Source organism: Myodes glareolus, chromosome 14, assembly GCF_982192425.1.
Source record: "Myodes glareolus chromosome 14, mMyoGla1.1, whole genome shotgun sequence".
Classification (NCBI taxonomy): domain Eukaryota; kingdom Metazoa; phylum Chordata; class Mammalia; order Rodentia; family Cricetidae; genus Myodes; species Myodes glareolus.
The window spans coordinates 24420058-24438182 of NC_142039.1; the positions used below are offsets into that span (position 1 = coordinate 24420058).

At 36.0% G+C, this 18125-nt stretch overlaps 1 pseudogene across 1 annotated transcript; it reads left to right on the forward strand.

Annotated features, from left to right (window-relative positions):
• The first annotated feature begins 1023 nt into the window (after window positions 1-1023).
• Window positions 1024-18000, forward strand: LOC125417518 (estradiol 17 beta-dehydrogenase 5-like; annotated as a pseudogene). The gene is made up of 9 exons (XR_015734836.1): window positions 1024-1114; window positions 3103-3270; window positions 6363-6479; window positions 7746-7823; window positions 8204-8326; window positions 9926-10035; window positions 10311-10477; window positions 14180-14262; window positions 17783-18000. The product of XR_015734836.1 is annotated as an estradiol 17 beta-dehydrogenase 5-like (transcript).
• The last annotated feature ends 125 nt before the right edge of the window (window positions 18001-18125 follow it).

Genomic DNA, 18125 nt, shown 5'->3' on the forward strand with positions numbered 1-18125 from the left:
CACCACCTACCTGGCCAATCAGCATTTATTTAAAACATGATTGACAGAATACAGACAATTCTCCCACACCACTAAACAACCATAGCCATTATGAAGAGAACCTAGTTCAGACTTATGCAGACATTGTGATTACTGTTTCAGTCTCTGTGAGCCCCTGTGAGCCCTGCTTTGTTGATTCTGTGGGCTGTATTTTCCTGTTATTCTCTGTTATTCTCTGGTTCCTACAATCCTTTCCTCCCTGTTTTCTTCTGAGTTCTCTACCTCTGCTTAATGTTTGCTTGTGGGTCTCTGTATCTGCTCCCATAAGTTGCTGACGAAGCCTCTCTGATGACATTTGGACTAGGCATAGCTCTATGAGTATAGTAAAATTTTAGAAATGGATTGATTGATCTTTTTGTTGTTTTTAACTGTGTTTGGTTCAGTCCTATGTCTCTGAGCCATCCAGCTTCTGGACTCTGGCCATTTAGGCAATGTTGGGCTTGGCATCCCTCTTGTTATCTCAGCCTAAAGGTTGAACAATCATTGATTGGCCATTCTCAAGAGCTCTGAGCCTCCATTGTTCCAACATATCTTGCAGGCAAAATAACTTGTGAGTCATATGTTTTGTGGCTGGGTTGATGACCCAGTTCCTCTACTGGAAAACTTGTCTGGTTACACAAGATGGCCAGTTCAGATTTAATATATTGCATTGCTTGGAGTCATAGCTAGGTTCGTTCATCCTTGAAGATTCCATTTCCATCCTTGAAGATTCCATTTCCATCCTTGAAGTTTCCATTCCACTATGCTTCTACCTCACCCCTGAAATGACCCACTTTTCCAGTCCCCTCTTTCAGTCCTCTCTCTCCCTCCCTCCCAATGACTTGACCACTTCTGTTCCCATCCCCACTCATCCCCAGTACAACAGAAAAAAATATTTTATTTTCTCTTCACATTACTTATTCATTACAAGACAGATGGAGCTGGGCCAAGCATTTATTTGCAATCCTACGAAGACAGAAGTAGTATCTTCTTTGTTCGAGGACAGAGGAGCATGACTTCTAAACAGCAGACAGTGAGACTAAATGATGGTCACTTCATCCCTGTACTGGGCTTTGGTACCTATGCACCTCAAGAGGTAATGGTAGCAGAAGGGGCTGAGGGTTCAACAACAACAACAAAAAAGAGTGCTTGGCTTGGCTAAGTGGGATTGATATGGTATGTGCAGTCATTGTGTTCTGATGTGATTCTGTGGGGCTAGCCATCTTCTTTGTTTTGCCATGGTAGAACTAGTCCTTGTGCGAGGACAAGGCAGAATACACTCAGCATCAGGACTGATACATGAGTTTTGCTGCAGAATTTGAGGACTCTAGTTTTTCCTTCCATTTTCCTCTATCCTAATTAGGGAGATAGAATTAAATCAAGCCTTCAACTGCACTGCATGAGGATCAATGGTACTGAGTTCTGAGCATGTTTTTTATTTTAAATTTCTTTATTTCACACCCTGACTTTCGTGTCCCCTCCCTTCCCTCCTTGCATTCCCTTACAAAAACAACCCCCTGACCCACCCAGTTCACTCCTCCTCCATCTCTGTTCAGAAAGTGACAGACTTCCCATGTATATCAACAAATCAAGGCATATCAAGTTGCAGTAAGAATAAGCACCTCTCCATGTCTTAAGACTGGTTCCTTTGTTGAGATGTGTGTTTATATATTTACCCATTTTAAAGCTGTGCTGTTCTTGTTTATGTGCTGGATAGATTCATGTCAACTTGACACTAGCTAAATTCCTTTGAGAGATGAGAATGTCAATTAAGAAAATGCCTCCATAAGATGTGACTTTAGAGAATTTTCTAAAGTAGTGATTGAGTGAGAGGGCCTAGCCTATTGTGGGTGGTGCCATCCTGGATTAGTGGTCCTAGGTTGATAAGAAAGCAGGCTGAGCAAGTAAAAAGAAGCAAGCCAGCAAGCAACAATCCTCCATGGCCTCTGCATTAGCTCCTGCCTCCAGACACGATCCTAGAGTTTCTTCCCTGACTTCCATGAGTGATGCGGTGTGATCTGAGAGTTATAAGATGAAATAAACCTTTTTATCTACAAGTTGCTTTTGTCATGGTGTTTTATCACAGGAATAGAAATTCTAACTAAGACAATAAATTGGGGAAAATATTTACTTTTTCCTGTATTTCCCTCAATTTTACATAGCAATATACACTTTCTCATATGTTTATTACATCACCATTTCATTTTCTTCCTTCAATGCAGTTATAGATTTTAATAAAATTTAGCTGATAAAACAAAAACTTGTTTTTTATTGAACCACAATTCCCACAAGCAAAGAAATTGTAACTTAAATGAGGACATGTACCTGACTATTTTAATGTATTATGTCCTTTATTTCCTAGGCATGGATTTGTGCTTTTGAAAATAGTCTTTAGTATTGTTATGCAAAGAAAATGCCTGTGTAAAAATAATTAATATCATACTTCTAACTCCTCAAATTTTTGTTGACAAATTGAACCTTAGATGATCCCTGGGAATGCTGAAATCTTTCCATTTCACAACAAGGATGAAAACTTTTCATGAACCCTCTCTGCAAACAGTAGGACTCATGTGTGCATTCTTTCATCTGGGATGAACTAGGGGTTGTTTACCAAGCTACAAATTAACTACTTAGTAGTGAAGACTAAATAGTTTATATCTGAATGACTTTATTTTGTAAATTCAGTGTTAGAAAATTTGATGTATTCTTTTTCACTTCCCTAGAAGAAAGCTCATAGAAGAATCTACAGTGTTTTTTATTTATGTGGTCACTTGCTCTTTTTCTTGTATAAATTTCATGCTGTCATATACATAGGCATCCTTCTAGCACATATCAGTTCTATGTCAGTGGAAACCCTAATGTCAATTATATGTAATTGACTGGACAAATTGACTGGTTCCTGGGCTACCCTACTCTTGTGACTCAGTGTAAGAGGTCCAGACAGACTTGGTTGGATTCTTTACTGCAAATGGACACCTCATTGAAGACTTGTGGAAGCTTGATGCTGAAGATGTTTCGTTCTTGTGCCTTAAATAATACTAGGTCATATCTATCTCTAAATACTGCTTTCTGTTGATCTTATAGGTACCCAAAACTAAAGCTACAGAAGCCATCAAAATAGCGATAGATGTTGGTTTCTGGCATATTGATTCTGCTTCTAGGTATCAAAATGAAGAGGAGGTGGGACTGGCTATCCGAAGCAAGATTGCAGAAGGCATTGTGAAGAGGGAAGATATATTTTACACAACAAAGGTATTGATAAATGAATGAACTTTGATGTGCTGATGTAATCTTCACATGATTAAATGATAGTTGAATTTTAGTGAAATACCAAATTGGCCACTATTACATACAATGCTAAACATAAAGTTGTTAGCTTTAGATATGTCATCAATGTCTTCAAATTTGTCAGTGGGTGTTAACTCTCTTTTGTTCTGAATCTCAGTTCACTAGAGCATGATTTAGAATAGATGGGAAAGCTAGCTCTATTTTTTGGATTGCATGAGTGACTGTAAAATGTCTCCATGCTCTGAAAACTATATTTTAACAATAAAACTGTATTTTATTAATAAAATACAATATTATAAGAATACACTTTTGGTGTTAAAGAAGGTGTGACTAATTACACAATATATGATATCATATTCTATAATCACATAGTAATCAAATATAGTATACATTATAAATTTTTATTATGTAAGTATAATATTATATATATATAATTCTATAATAAGTTGCTTATCCTATAACTGGAAAATAATTGGATGTTTGAGATATTTCTTATTCAGATATATAAACAAAATAGACATTAATTCTTTCATATTGAGCTAATTGGGTAATCATATTACACTCTTACTTTCTTCAGTAAAGATTTTGTTGTTATAAATAGAACAGAAATCCTAAAAGCAGCAAAAGTGTATGAAAGAACATCTATAAGTCATTAGTAGTTTTCATTATTTATTATTATAGGCTGTATAGAGTTGTATCAATTATACATTTCTGAAATTAGTAATATCACCACAGAATTTTGAGTAATATGTTGTGCTATGTAGTTATGATGGCTAGGACATCATTAGGCAATGGAAGTAGTTCAGCTCAATAATAGTCTTATGGAGCACCATGACAAGTGTGGATCAGTCCTCACAAATATTGGATTATGTAGCACATGACTATGTGCTCTATATTTGTATTTTGGTGTTTCTTTCATACATAGTTTCTTATAAAAACAAAAGTGCATGTGTTCTACATTTTTAATAGCCTCATATTTGCAAATGAACCTGTTATTAAGATTTTTGTTGTTACAAAGGTCATGATTTTAATGTGAGTGTTCAGGCCATATAAATATCTTGATTTTTTTCTTACTCTGACTTAATAAAAATGCTTAGGGATGGTATTGTTCATGATGTCAATCTTCACTAGGAGGAAATTGAAGTAAAGATACTGGAAATTAACCTAAAATAATAGTTTACAATCCTCCAAAATACTTGTTCTCCATCTAGTAAAATTGTCTAAGTTTACTCAGTTTAGGCTATGTGTTCTTCACCTATGTGTGACTTAAAAAATATTTACTTATTGTATGTGTATTAGTGTCTATATTGCATGTATGTTGTATATACCTTGAGTGAGCTTTGCACCTACAGAGGCCAGATGTGGGCATCAGATCCCCTAGAACTAGAGGTAAAGAATGTTGTGATCTGCCACATGTGTACTGGGAACAAAATCAGGGCTATCTACAAGCACTGTCTCGCTAATACGTTTCTCTAACCCTCCATGCTTTATTTTGAGGTTGTATACTTTTATTATATCAGTTTCTCGTTACATAGACACAGCAGCATTGCTTCCTCTTCCTGCGATGGATAGCGAAGATTGAAAACGCACGTGGCAAAAATTATGCCTTCAACAGTCATTTAAAACCTGAGACCCCAACTGACAATTCAGAGTGAACAAATCCAGACCGCCAAATTTTCCTGCAGATAACACAAGTCATTCTGGAAGAATTTTATTTAATTAATTATTTTTTATTTTTGTAAAATAAAACAAAGTATCTTTTTTCATTATACATACCAATCCAAGCCCCTCCTCCCTCCCCTCCTCCCATTCCCTCCACATATCCTCTGATCCCACCCCTATCCAGTCTTCAGAGAGGGTAAGACACTTTGCTTTGGGGAACGTCCAAGGCCCTCCCTACTATATCTAGGCTGAGCAAGGTATCCATCCAAAGAGAATAGGTTTATAAATATCCAGTACAAGCATTAAGGATAAAACCTGGTGCCACTTCCAGTGGCCCTAAGTCTGCCCCAGCCATGTCAACCAAATTCAGAGATACTAGTTTGGTCCTATGCTTGTGCCTTCCCAGTCTAGCTGGTGTTGGTGAGCTCACTGGAGACCACTTCCTAAATAAACTGCAGTAGCATAGCACAGACACTGAGAGCAAAAATAAGTAAATGAGATTCCCTGAAATTGAGAAGCTTCTGTAAAGCAAAGGACACAGTCAATAAGACAAAAAGGAAGCCTACTAAATAAAGAAAATCTTCACCAACCCCACATCAGACAAAGGACTGATATTCAAAATATATAAAGAACTCAGGAAATTAGACATTAAAATTCTAAATAGCCCAATTAAAAATGAGGTACAGAACTAAACAGAATTCTCAACAGAAGAGTCCCAAATGGCTGAAAGACACTTAAGTAAATGTTCAACATGCTTAACCATCATGAATGAAAATCAAAACACCTCTGTGATACCATCTTACACCTGTCAGAATGGCAAAAACTGGAAGAATTTTAAATGGCTATTTAGACATAGAGAAGCAGGAACCCTGATGTTCTAGAGAACAATTTCTACATTGCTATTGATTTTTATAAAGTGACTGTTCCCTGGTGTTTTTGGGAATCCTGGAACATTCCCAAGATATTACATGAGGTGAATGAGAAATGAGGTTATTTACATTACAACCAATAGTTATGGGTGAGGTTAGAGTTACTTCATATATATTATCCTAACACAACTGAGCATAATGAATTGTATGCAAGAACAACTTTATTGTATTAGAATCTTAGTGTTTTATTAATTCAGTGAAATAAAAGTTTTATGATAAAAACTATAATTGCTTGAAGAAAGTTTAGGGACTTGAGTAATATCCAAGATTAACTTGCAATAAATGAACATTTAAGAGAGGTCTATGGATAGATAAAATGAATAAAATTCAAGGGGAAGAGGAATAGTTTCTCCTATAGTCATCAATGTCACACCACTTGAAAAAATGCCTCTCTTAGATAAAATAACACATTAAAATCTTAAAGTTTCATAATACAGTGTCAGTTCCATTCTTCAACTTTCATAGCTTTGGTGTACTTCTCATCGTCCAGAACTGGTGAGATCTTCCTTGGAACATTCACTGAAGAAACTCCAGTTGGACTATGTGGACCTGTACCTCATTCATTTCCCAGTGTCCCTGGAGGTATGCTAATTGGATAACCAAAAATTTAATCTCTAATGTTAATGTTTTCCTGATTGGTTGAATTAAACTTCTATAAATTTTAGAACATAGTTTAATTAATTTTAGAAAATTATTCAAATGTTTTATGCAAAGAATTTAGTAGGATTATGTGAATGAGTAGCCTAAATCTTGAATTTGGAAGTTTAAGTAGTCTTAAAAATGTCTCTGCTTTAAAATGCCTTACCTTTGTATCATTGTAGGTCTGCTTAATTTTTTTTTTAGTTTTTCAAATTTCATTTTATATGTGTGATTATTTTTCCTGAATGTATGTTTTTCACCAAATTTGTGTGTGGTACCCAATGAGTCCAGAAGATGGCATTGAGTCCCTTGGTATAGGAGTTATAAACAGTTTTGAGTTGCCAAGTGGGTGATGGAAGTTGAACCTGTGTCCTCTGGAAGAGCATCAAGGGATTTTAACTGTTGAATAATCTCTTCAGCTCCAATTTGCTTAGTTTTTATTTGAACAATTTCTTTGGTGACAAATTTAGCCATGAGGTAGTTTGAAGTTCTAGTTCATTGACAGGTTTTGGCTTTTCTGTATTTTACATCACAAAACCAATCTTTACAATACATCAGTCTGGGACTGGAGATTTAGTGGTTAAGAGCACTTTCTGGTTTTGCAGAGGCCCTGAGTCCAGTTTCCAATTCAGGTAGCTTATAATTGTCTGTAACTTTGTCTCCAGGAAACCTGACACCCTCTTCAAGCATTTATCTGCACCTTCAGTTGTGGTACACACACACACACACACACACACACACACACACGAAATAAACACAAAAAAAACAGCACAAAAAAACGCAGCAACCTTGTCTCATTTTCTGTATACTTGGTAGGCACGAAGAACCCACAAGCGAGGAACGTGGGGAAGATTTCTTGTATGGCATGTGTCAAAAATGAACTTTATTGTTGGTGGATATCACTGTAATATTCTTATCAGTTCCTAAGTGGAAGTGGCATTGTATAGAAACACAAGTCAAACTTGGTAGTCTAAGTAACCAGAAACTAGTTCTTTATTAAAATAAAATCATTTGTTTTTTAAAATAACCATGACACTCAAGGACGTTTTTTACAAGTCTACATTCAAAACATGAGACCAGTATTAAAAGAAATATGATTCACCCATCTGATGGAAGTTTGATTCATAGAACCCTCTTTATCAGTGAGTTTTGTTATTGTGAGCAAATGCATTTGTTGAGAGATTACTTTAACATTTGTCTCTCTTCCAGCCAGGAGGCAATCATTTTCCAACAGATGAGAATGGACAATACCTATTTGACACAGTGGATCTCTGTGCCACCTAGAAGGTGAGTGTGTGGATGAGAGAGCACAGTGGAAGTAGAGAGTGAGAGTAATGTCAGAACTCTACTTGTAAGGGTGAGGTGTGCATTCTGTGTTGTAAAAGCTAATGAGCTTCATAAGGGGTTATTTACTTAAGAGGTGGGGGCCATGCATGACAGTGATATAATAGAAATGAAGGGAGCGTTTGACTGAAATGATAAAAGTCTAATTGACTAAGGATAGTTCAGGGTCCTCTTAATGATTGATACTGTCATTTTCCTTACTGTTTTAATTTTTCCAAGAATTAATGCAATAAAATTTCATTTTCATTTTCTTATAGTGTTGTTTCTGATGTTATAGTTTTCTACTTATGTTAGTTTATATGTTGGTATTTTTTTCTCTTTAGGCCTTGGAGAAGTGTAAGGATGCAGGACTGGCCAAGTCCATCGGCGTGTCCAACTTTAACCGCAGGCAGCTGGAGATGATTCTTAACATGTTAGGGCTCAAGCACAAGCCTGTGTGCAACCAGGTGGGGATTCTCAGCCCCCAATCTTTCCTTTCCATTTCTTTCTTCCTCTACTACTGTGAGGTGCCAGTTAGAAAGAAGAAATAACTTTGGAAACTTAGAATGAAGCTTTGAGATGACCTTATTTTCTTGTGTCTTTCAATTTCTCTGGTTTCTGCCATTAAATAAAGCATTAAAGTACATTCCATGTGCTGGCTTTTTCCCTGGAGTTATTCTCAGCAGAATTCAGGTAAACAGTAAAGTTTCTTTGTAATAAATTATGACCTAAATCACACACATATTTGGTGTATGTTTCTTGACCAATATTCATGTCAGGTTTGAGAATTCATCAATAATTTTTTATCACAGTCAGTCAATATTTGTGGTCTAGAAATGGTATTTGATCATTAATTTCTGGGTTGATATTTCTTATCTGAGACATCCTTTCAAAAATTCAGTCTAGTAAAATTATTTCTATAAGATGGGGTAATCTTTCATAACTTTCATTGTAAGTGTTTTGAGAAAGAAAGCTGCTATAGTGATTGCTGCAGAGTGTTTATCTCCCTTATTTCTCCTTTTCTTTCTTCACTTAGTTTAGTTCTTTTTGCTCTTTAATAAGAAAACATTTATTTTGATTTTCTGTACATATTTGTATTAGATTTTTTATTTTTCCTTGTAATACCAAAACATACATAAATGACACTATTGATACATCCACAAACTGTTTATTGGCCTTTCCTTATGGCTTCCTGTGAAATTTTGTTTTAGTTTTGTATTTAATAATCAAAATTCAGTGAATCCACTTCATGCTCCACTAAGGGAGTCAGTTATGACTCATCATAGCAAAAATTAGTATTTCCATCTATGAAGCAGGATATAGAGCTCACTTCCCTTCACAAATGTTGCTCCTACAACTGTTTCCTACAACATAAGTTCTAAATTTAACCATGTGACTGTGGAGCAACTAATGGGAGTATAGATGAGGAGAGGAGGAAGTGGAATAATGGTAAATATGCTCAAAATATATAACATACTTTATGAAAATGTATCTGAAATTCCTCACTATGCACAATAACAATGAATCAAATAACTTATCTAATCATGGTCATAGCAAGATGACACAGTGAGTAAAGGATCTTATCTTCAAATCCTTTAAATCCTGGGACCCACATGGTAGAAGAAGAGAAATCACCATGCAAAAATCTCTGTCTACCTGATGCTTCTTGTGACATAGACACACAAACTTTTACCATCTTCCAAGATACATAAGTAACTGTAAAAAAAAACTTACTTTTTTACCTCTTCCTTTTAATCCAATTTTATTTATTTATTTATTTAGTTTTGCTCTTTTTATAAGACATAGTCTTTATCTGTACCCCAGACTGGTCTGAAACTTTGTGTAGACTAGAATGGCCTCATTGTTCAATCTTTCTGTCTCAGCTTCATGAAATGTTATGTAATGGACATGAGTTGACATACCAGGCCTGATACCATTATGTTCAATTCAAATTTTATTACATGAATGCAACTTTCTTATCTTTTAAATATTTTTAAACATTTTTTCTTTACATTAAATATGGCATTTCATATAAATTGGCATATTTCTATTTCATCTCTCTCTAGGTAGAATGTCATCCTTATCTCAACCAGGGAAAACGTCTGGATTTCTGCAAGTCAAAAGACATTGTTCTGGTTGCTTACAGTGCTCTGGGAAGTCACCGAGAAAAACAATGGTAATATTGACAATGATAATTAAAACAAAGGAAAACATTGTTGATTGAATAATTATTCACCTTATGACACTGTTTCTTGTAGTTTATTATGAAAGGATCTCAAGCAGGGATAATTTTCACTTAAGGGAGGACAAAGTCTGTAATGGCTTTATAGCTCCTCCAGGCATTAGATTTGGAAACACCATTGCCTATATGTCAACCTTCCTATGTATTACAAGTCTTCTAACAAATTCAACAGTTAGAAGAAGAGATTAACATTTCTGCCTTCCCTCCAGGGTGAACCAAAATATCCCAGTTCTTTTGGATGATCCAGTTCTTGGTTCCATCGCAAAAAAAATACAAGCGAACTCCAGCCCTGATCGCCCTTCGCTATCAGCTGCAGCGTGGGGTTGTGGTCCTGGCCAAGAGTTTCACTGAGAAGCGGGTAAGAGAGAATATGCAAGTGATGAGATGCTGCAGGTGTTAGGCGCCTACACAGACTTATCCTATGGACTTGGTGGTTAGTCCTGTAACACTAGTCAGTATCCCTTACATTCTGAGTGTATCTGTGCTTTAAGGGCATCTCCAGGGGTTTAAATACTATTTCTCAGAAGGAATGACTGTTTACAGAGTGACTGCTGTTACAGCTAGATGTTTATTTCAGAGTAACATTGGTAATTTAAATTTAATTAGGTGCATGCCATTTTCTTCATTTTCTGAAATGAAGCAAGTAAGCCTAGGCAACTTTCATCTTTCAATTTCTTTGTGGTTTATTTGTATTTTCCTATAAATACATGTATTTTAATGTTCAGGTCTTTAATCACTTTGAATTCATTTCATGTCATAAAACTATGTTTTTCATGTCTTGGCTCCCATAAGAGTACTTCTCTGCTCATTTCAAGTAGGAGATCATTTATACCACTAATACTAGCAGTGGTAAAATGAATCCACACCTACATCCAAGCCCTTTTTGAATAGTCAATTATGCAGCTGATAAGTTCATGGTTACAGATGTGTGTGGTCTGATCCAATCTCAGTCAGATTATTCTAATCTTGGTCAGTCTCTCTCCTGTTCTTCATTGAAGTTGTTCCTACCTTTGAGGAGCAGTGAGGTGTCTGCTCTAGGGTAAGGACCGCACTGTCCTAAGTGGAGCTGGATTCTTGTCTCTGTAGTGTTTATCCACCAGCCTGTGCTCCTCATATTATACAATCCCCAAGTAGTTTACGGATTCTATGTCTTTTCATGTCTATTCTTATATAAGGTACATCATTTCATTTAACGCAGAGTAGACTCTGGAAAATACAAAAAAGGTCTTCTAGTCTATCTATTTCATTTTATATTCAGTAAATTCATTGGACTTTCTGCTTTTGTTAAACAACTCATTTCCAGATCTAGATTATCAATATGTTTTAAATTAAATACTAATATTAAAAGGAATTTCTTTTGTCCATTTTTTAGGTTATTCATAGATTTCTTTTGTAGTTGGCTGGTGTTAAGGTTTCCTGTGTGAAAATAAATCAAACTCTTCTCTGTCATCTTCAAAAATATCATTCTCTGTCCTTGCCAGCTTACCCTTAAGTTTCAATAGAATTACCCTTTGGTCATTTCAATTGTTGGCTAAAACATATAATTTAAAAATGGGTAACAATACTGATGTATATTTTGCTTATCACCATAGATCCTTCATCTGGTGAAGGACGGCAATACAGTCGGAGACCCACATTGGAGCACCGGACTGAGCCCCCCGAGGTCCAAATGAGGAGCAGAAGGGGGAAGAACATGAAAAACGAAATCAGTACTGCGAGGGATGCTATCACCCACTGATACAAGGGAACGGATCTGATTAGAGTTTACCAAGGCCAGTTGGACTGGGACTGAACGAGGACGTGATCTAACCAGATTCTCGGAATTTGGCCGGATTCTCTGACTGTGGCTGGCCCGAAGTCTTTCTGAAAAGCCATTGACTATGACACTGGGACCTGTTTCCTCTACATATACTGGATTTTGGGGATCCAGTCTGTTTGGACACTCACCTTCCTGGACCTGGAGGGAGGGGGAAGGAACTGGAACTTCCCATAGGGCAGGAACCCTGACTGCCCTGGGGGACGAAGAGGGAGGAGGAGGGGGAGTGGGGGGAGTGGGAGGGTGTTGGGAGGGGAGGCGGAAATGGAAACTTTTATAATTTAATAAAATTTACTAAAAAAATAAAAAATAAAAAAAATAAAAAATAAAAATGGGTAACAAAATTTATTTTCAGTAATCCCATGTCTATACTCATTCCTATCATCAATGAATGTATTTACTTTTGTTAATGAGTCTATCTTCTCGACATTCTAAGGTTCATTTTTACATGATGGAACACATATTCTGGTTATTCTTTATTGGTTATTCTTTTATCCAATCAGTTTGACCACTTCCATGCAGGGTGTTTTTGACAAAGTTGATATTGCACTAAGTTTATTATTTTGGAGATTGTGACTATTTGCTATTTGACTTGGATGTGAAGTGCTCAAACCACAGTAACATCAGAAACTTGCAATGATTCAAATAGTTTACTATATTCATTTCCAACTTTTATTAATTTCAAACTAAGGAATTTTCTTCATTCTGCTCTAGCTTATTGACTCATAGAAATATAATTGTTTTATTAGCAGCTTTTGTTGCTGTTGCTGTTTTATTAGCTGTCAGATGTGTCAAAAAGAGAGGAAGTTTGCAAGAAGTGCCTGTTACTTAACATGATTAATTTTTCAGACACTGGTAGCTATTTTTTCTTGGTGTTATTTTTAGGAGAACTTTTGGTTTTCTCATCTTATTTCTTTCCATTTGTTAACAACAGGAGACCTTCTTGTTGAGAATTTGACCACATTTTATACAAGAAAATTTTCTTAATGTCACTTTTTAAATTGGAATTTAATTATTAAGATTATTAAAAATTTTTACTTTGAATTGCATTATAAATGATATTTCAAAAATTACTATTGCTAAAGTTTGAGGCATGGAAGATCACTGTGTTAATGACACTATTACATGGAGTCAGTCACTGTTTCTTGCTCTTACAGTCTTCCTGCCTTGTCTTCCACATAGATCTCTGAGCTTTGAGGGAAGAGTTCAATGGAAAGTCCAAAGGAAGAAAGCTCCAAAGTCTTTCGCTCTCTGTGCATTGTCTATTTCTGGGTCTCCATGTCAGTTTCCATTCAGTGCAAGAAGAAGATTTTCTGATGAGGGTTGCATGATGCTCTGATACACAGGTATAGAGATAAATCATTAGGAGTCTTTTTATTGCCATAGAACAGATTCAGTCGACTTGGTGCATATATGAACTCACAGGGATTGTGGCAGCATGCACAGGTTTCGGCTAGAAAAATCCTCAGAACTAAAGGGGAAAAGAGAATTTCAGGTCTGACCCCTGGACACTTAGGAGTTTTTCTCAGTTGATATCTTCTGGGAAAGATGGAATCAGCTTTCTCACAGCAGTGTCACTGAATACATGAACTACATTTCCTGGCAGGCGGCATACCCAGGAATAGTTGACTAACACAAAATTGATGCCATATTTTTTGGGGGGCTTTTGTTTCATTTTATTTTTATTACATATTTTTAGTTTACTTTGATTCTTTTATCTTTCTGTGTGTCTCTGTCTGTGTGTCTGTCTGTCTGACTGTCTCTCTCTATGAATGAGTGAGTGAGTGTTGAAATTGTGTAGGTAGGAAGATGGGAAGAATTTGGAAAGAGTTTAAGGAAGGGAAAAGAATGATTGATAGTTATATATGAAAATAGTTTAAATTAAAATAAAGAAAAAAACTGTATCAATGACTACTATGCAAATTTGTTAAGCATTTAAACTACTGCGTTTATTTTGTTTTGAACCATCTAACAACCTGATTATGATCATGTTTGTCATCATAATGTCTTTATTTCTTCCTCAGATTATTTAATGACTTTGTGTGTGAGGCTATACCTTTCAATTCAGGAATTAATTTCCAGAATTTCTCCATCTGGTATTCATCACTTCTTTAAATGTTTTTGATGAGCATGTGTTTATTTTCTTGATTTCTTGAATATATTAAGTATTTATCTGCATCATTTAGTCTGGTGCATTTCGAATAGGCAGATTGACAAATATACAGTGTAAATATAGTAATGTAGTTCCTATTTCTTTCATAGGTTTTTGATTTTCAGTTGTCTTTGGAGGACATGAAAGTCATTGATGGCCTTAATAAAAATGTGCGATACATAAGTTTCACAAAGTAAGTAGTTTCAGTAAACGTTTTTTTCTCAACTTTTTTTCTGAGGTGGATGTAGCATAATTGTTATCATTTGCTGCAGTTTAAGCAAGGAATACAGAGACCGTGTTAAACCAAAAGGGAAAAAAGAGCTTCATCCTCTGTTTCTAGCCTCCTGTGAATTCTGTCCATTGTGACAGAAGCAGGACTGTGGACCCAGGCTTATACTGACCTCACGCATTTTACTGCTCTTCTCCTGTTTCAGGGACAGTTTTCTGTCTCATCAGTGCTGGGTCTCAGTTCTTGATGTGGGCTTTCGAATTTATCTGTCCTGTGATTTGCACTTGAGGCATTTAAACAAGCCTCTTGAAGCATTTTTAATTCAATGTCATGTAATTTTACCTATACCTGCTTAGTTTCTAATTATTTTAAATGCATGACAGCCAATCCTGTGGTCTATGATATTTCCTCCAGGTGAATTGTTTATTGAATTCAGTAAGTTTAATTTTTTCAATGGTTTGAAAAGTTCCACATCTTTTATATAGCACCTTTCCTTCAGGTCTTTATGTATTGTGTTTGTGTTTATAATGACTGGCTTAATGAATTCTGTAGCTCACTTGGTCTTGGTTTTCTAGAATATAGAGACCTCAATGTTGAAGATTAAGAAGTACTAGAAAATAAAATTATGAACAGCATTATAAAATGTAGAAAACAATGCCACCTGTAGGAGAACTTTTAACCGACAAAAAATGTTATTCTTCCTTAATTCTATATGCCCATAGTTATCTCTATAAATAGGAAAGATATTCTTATTACATCCATGATGGAAGAATTGTATATGTATTTCTTCAACTACTGGGAAATTACTTCTAAAAATACATAAATATGAGAATTGTTGAGCTAGCATATTGAAAAATTGCTTGTTCAGAGTGCAGCAGGCAGGCCAGTCTGCTTCGAGCAGCCTCAGCAGTGTGATGGGTAGGCCAGGTCACCAGGAGCAGACTTTGCAGCACCTTTTCTGGGTCAGTCTGCCAAGAGATGTCTCAGCAGTGCAGCAGAAGGGACAGGCCACTGGGAGAAACCTCAGCAGTACTGCCGATCATGACAACACCAGTGAATTATGAGCCAGGAAATCTGGGACAGCATGAAAAGACTGAATCTAAGAATAATAAAAAATTGAAGGAGAAGAAGCCCAATTCAAAGACAAAGAAAACATATTCAGCAAAATCATAGAAGGAAACTTTCACCAACCTAAAGACAGACAATTTTCAAGTAGCCTATGAAAATACTAGAAGTTTACAAACCACAAAATAGACCAAAAGAATGTTCATTTGCAGCATAATAATCAAAACACTAAACATACAAAATAAAGAAAGATTATTGAGAACTACAATTGAAAAAGGCCAAGTAACATATAAAGGCACACCCTATCAGAATTATACTCCACTTTTTATTGGAAACAATGAAAGACAGAAAGTCCTGGCTAGGCATTATGAACAAAATAAGAAAATGTTGATGCCAACCCGACTAAAATATCCAGCAAAACTTTCAATCAGTATAGACAGAGACACAAGATATTCCATGACAAACCAGATTTAATCACTATCTACTCTCAAATACTGTCCTACTGAAAGTATTAGAAAGAAAACTCCAATACAAGGAAGTTACAATAACCACAAAAACATAGTCAATAGATAATCACACACCAGAAAATCACAAAGAATAGAAACACACACACACACACATACACACACACACACCACCACCACCACCACCACCAACAACAACAACAACAAAAACAAAAATAACAGGAACTAGCAATCACTGGTCATTAATACCCTGTATATCAATAGACTCAATTTGCCTATAAAACGATATAGACTAACAGATTGGTTATAAACAGAGAGCCCATCATTCTGTGACATACAAGAAACATGCCTCAACATTAAAGACAGATATTACCTCAGAGTAAAAGGTTCGGGAAAGACTTTCCAATCAAATGTACCTATGAAACAAGCTGGTGTAGCTATCCTAATATATAACAAAGTAGACTTCAAACTAAATTAATCAAAAGATATGAAGAAGATCATTTCATATTCATCACAGGAAAAAATCCATCAAGATGAAATCTCAGTTCTGAACATCTATGCCGCAAATATAAGGGTACAGTCCTTTGCAAATGAAACACTATACTGAGCTTAAATCACGCATCAGACCCAACACACTGATAATGGGAGACTTCACCACAGCACTTTTATCACTTGAGAAGTCTGCCAGACAGAAACTTACCAGAGAAATAAAGGAACTCACAGATGTTATGACTCAAAGGGGCTGAAGAGATATCAATAGAACATTTCACCCAAACCCAAAAGAATATAACTTCTCCTACACCTAACAAGTGACCTGTATGATACGAACTATTAATCCTTGAAAGAAATCAAAGAAGACAATAGAAAATGGAAGGATCTATCATGCAACCGTGATTGTGTTCCTTGCCTTCTACCTTGTTTGAGACAGAATATCTTGTTTCCACTGTGTATTTCACGTTGTCTGTAGGTTTGCAGGAAGTTTTCTGTTTCCACTTTCCATGTCACCGTGGCGAGTTATTACAGTTGCACGCTACCATGGCCAGTTTTATGTGGACACTGGGGATCAAAACTCACACCACACATTTGCACCAAAAACATTTCTCCACTTAGAAATATTTCTAATCCATTATTTCTACTTCGACATCAAGATTAGTATAGTGCTTGCAGGTTTTTAGCAAGTAAATTATCAAGTAAAATTTGAGGTGAAATTGATGCCTCCCATTTATATCTCCCTGAAGTATTTCTTGTTGCAGAGTGTGTAGTTTGCCTTGTTATTTTCAAAACAAGGTGACTAGTTTCTGCTTTCATTAAGAATTTAAAATTAAACCAGCTGGACTGGGAAAGAACATGCATAGGAACAAACTAGTCCCTCTGAATATGGTTGACAATTACAGGGCTGGGGAAAACTGAGGGCCCACTGGCAGTGGCAGCAGAATTTATCCTACTGCCTGTACTGGCTTTTTGGGAACCTATTCTCTTTGGAAACCTATTCTCTTTGGAAACCTATTCTCGTTGGAAACCTATTCCCTTGATCAGCCTAGATATAGTAGGCAGGCCCTGGAACATTCCCCAAAGTAATGGGCCTTACCCTCTCTGAGGAGTGAATAGAGGTAGTGGGGAGGTAGTTGGAGGGAATGGTAAGAGGGTAAGGAGTGGAAACTTGGATTCCATGTATACTGAAAAAAGACAGTTTGTTCTCTTTTTTTAAAAAAATAAAAAAAGAATTTATCTTCTTTGGATAGATTTATATTTGACAATTTAAATATTATTTTCTGTGTATGTGTTAGGGGAAGGAGCATAATATGCAATATTTATTTAGTTTTGTTCAAGCATTTATAAAATAATGTTTAAGGTAGACTATGAATTACCAGAAAATAAAATTTTGTATTTTGTATTTTTGCATAACAGCTTCATAGAAGTCACTCAAAACTCATATGATTTCTTTGTCTTTCTAGATTTAAGGGCCAACCTGAATTTCCATTTTCAGATGAATATTAACATGGAGACCTCCCTGTGCCAGGCCTTGTGCTAGAAGTCCCTGCATGTGGATATACAGAGGAAGACTGCCCCAGTGGTGGTTATTACATACACCACCCCAGTCCTTTCTGGGAAACCCTGGTTTGTTGAATCTACAGCTATATGCAATGAAACAAGCACAGTATATATTTGCCCCTTCCTGAATGGAAATAAAAGAAAATTTTCTTCAGCATTTATCTATGCCAGTTTGTAATATTTACTTATTTTAACTTCTCCTGACTCATTTAGATCTCTAAAGCATTTTCATAGAAATGTGTGCAC